General features: G+C 40.3%; 1 protein-coding gene across 7 annotated transcripts in view; it reads right to left on the bottom strand.

Annotated features, from left to right (window-relative positions):
* The window catches only part of LOC106872893 (phosphatidylinositol 3,4,5-trisphosphate 3-phosphatase TPTE2), a 71,762-nt gene that overhangs the window by 32,006 nt on the left and 36,886 nt on the right, over positions 1-2,870 (bottom strand). Inside the window, exon 1 of one of the 7 annotated variants that reach the window (XM_014920062.2) lies at positions 2,224-2,344. The exons of the other annotated variants lie outside the window; for them this stretch is intronic. The gene's annotated coding sequence lies outside the window, so the exon portion shown is untranslated. Of the gene's footprint in view, positions 1-2,223; positions 2,345-2,870 lie in introns of those variants that run through there. 7 annotated transcript variants of the gene reach the window in all.

Genomic DNA, 2,870 nt, shown 5'->3' with positions numbered 1-2,870 from the left:
CTTTTGGATGAGATGACAACGGAGCGAAATACCTGGTCAAGCGATGCTGGGGTTTGGGGACAAACAAGGACAGACAAATGGATTAAGTCAATTATATCGACTCCAGTGCGTAACTGGTACTTATTTAATCGACCCCGAAAGGATGAAAGGCAAAGTCGACCTCGGCGGAATTTGAACTCAGAACGTAGCGGCAGACGAAATACCGCTAAGCATTTCGCCCGGCGTGCTAACGATTCTGCCAACTACTTACCACACAGCCACTCCTGCACTGTGTATTTGGACTTTTTTGTGCCAATTCAGCTTCCCTCTCATTATCTTTTATCTGGTTCAGTCATTGGACTGTGGCCATTCTGGGGCTCTGCTTTTAAGGGTTTACGTGAACAAATCAACCCAAGTACATAACTTTTTTAAAGTTTGGTACTTATTCTATCAATTTCTACGGATGTAAGCCAACCAACACCACTTGTCAAGCAGTGGTGTGGGACAAACAACACAAAGACACACACACACATAAGCATATATATATATATATATATACATACATATATATATATATATATATATACTCACACATACATACATATAAATACACACACACACACATATATATATATATATACACAGACACAAATATATATGTTTGCCGTGGCCGTTGCCAGTACTGCCTGACTGGCCTTCGTAGGATTTTCGAGCAAGATCGTTGCCAGTGCCCCTGGACTGGCTCTTGTGCAGCTGGCACGTAAAATACACCATTTTGAGCGTGGCCGTTGCCAGTACCACCTGACTGGCCTTTGTGCAGGTGGCATGTAAAAGCACCCACTACACTCTCAGAGTGGTTGGCGTTAGGAAGGGCATCCAGCTGTAGAAACTCTGCCAAATCAGATTGGAGTCTGGTGTTGCCATCCGGTTTCACCAGTCCTCAGTCAAATCGTCCAACCCATGCTAGCATGGAAAGCGGACGTTAAACGATGATGATGATGATGTATATGTATGTGTGTATGTTTCCATCTACCAAATCCATTCACAATGCCTGGGGCTATAGTGGAAGACATTTGCCCAAAGTGCCATGCAGTGGGTTTGAACCCAAGACCATGTAGTTGGGAAGTAATCTTCTTAACCAGTTATTTCTTCTTTTTTCTTTTCTTTTCTTGCAACTGGAATAATATGAAGAAAATATTGCAAGTGAGAGCTGTCAGCTGTCTCAACAAAACAACTGCTTTTGGAAAAAGAGAAAAAAAAGACATTCTTCATTCAAGCCCTTACCCAACCATATCACCTGTTGTTTGAGAGAGAGAGAGAGAGAGGAGGGAAGACGAGGGAAAGAGATAATTGTTGAAATGGTGAATAGAGACTCTGTGTGTGTATATGTGTGAAAGAGAGGGCAGGAGAAAAAGAACATATTTAATAATCTCGTACATGCCAACTATATACCAACAGCGATTTTAAATAGCTGTTGCCTTTCTGTGAGGTCTTTACAATGGTGATTCCAATAACAGGTTAGAATTTCAACTTAAATATATTTTCATTGTTTCTTGAAGGACAGAGAAATTCAATCATTATGTTGTGAGCAAGAAGAGTGAAGGAAACATAAAAGAGGAGGGGAGAACATGCTAAATTAGCATTCTTTTCTGTTCTGTTTCTGCAGCCTGACAAAATAATTTAGTATTCAAAAAAGAAGCATCAGTTGGTCAATTTTTTGGGGACAAGCCAGCAACCATACAATAACTTAGGCTTCATGAGTAAAGGTACATGGCCTAGTGGTTAGGGTGTTGCACTAACAACCGTAAGATTGTGGTTTCAATTCCTGTGGCACGTAAAAAGCACCCACTACACTCTTGGAGTGGTTGGTGTTAGGAAGGGCATCCAGATGTAGAAACATTGCCAGATCAGAGTGGAGCCTGGTGCAGGCTTCTGGCTTGCCAGCCCTAAGTCAAACCGTTCAACCCATGCCAGCATGGAAAGCAGACGTTAAACGATGATGATGACGCATACACCCACACAGAGTTTACATATTTTCTATTTAGCAAGCCTACTTGCAAAATATCAGTCAGTCTGAGCCATGCTAGTACCTAGGCAATATAGTTGATCATACTGATCCAGTATTTACCTGTATGCGACAGGTGGTATATCTTATTGATCCAAGAAAGACTAAAAGCAAGGTGAATGTGGGCAGGATCTGAATTGAGAGCATAGCCAATAATAATGTACTTAATTAGTACATACTTTACTACTGAGCCAGGGAAGAGAAAAGTCAAAAATCCACATTGGATATTGACCAGCAGGTTTTCATTCAGGCTGGATATAGGTTACATCAATCTCACCAGTGTATAAAGGACTACACTGGTTATAGCTGTTGCCCTCACCCCACCCTATTACTCCACCTCGAACTCCTTTTCCTTTTTATTCGGATGTAGTTTGAGTGAGTTGTTCTTTACTAGTCATATAGGTGGCCATTATTTGTATGAGTAACAGCAGCACAAATTCAGAAAACAAAAACATTAAAAAAAAAAAAAAACTGGTACTCTATCGGTTACAGTAACAAAGGTTCCAGTTGATTCAATCAATGGAACAGCTTGCTTGCAAAATTAATGTAAAAGTGCAAATCTAAAATATCCAATGAGTTTTGTAGTGGTTGTGAGGCGAGGTAGAAATCCCATAGTTGTATGAATGTTGCTTTCTGATCGGTGTTAATTCAACAATGTTTTGTCATCTGGACAAACAACTGATGTGTTTACATCTCAATGTCTTCTCAGGAACTGATTATTGCCTTTCAAAACTCGCGCTTCACCACTGTGTCATGTGTATCCTTCCGCAGCCAGCAATGATTGAATGTTTTGGGCGTATATATATATATATATATATATATATAT

Source organism: Octopus bimaculoides, chromosome 7 (genome assembly GCF_001194135.2).
Source record: "Octopus bimaculoides isolate UCB-OBI-ISO-001 chromosome 7, ASM119413v2, whole genome shotgun sequence".
Lineage (NCBI taxonomy): Eukaryota > Metazoa > Mollusca > Cephalopoda > Octopoda > Octopodidae > Octopus > Octopus bimaculoides.
This window is presented reverse-complemented; position numbering and strand designations above follow the sequence as displayed.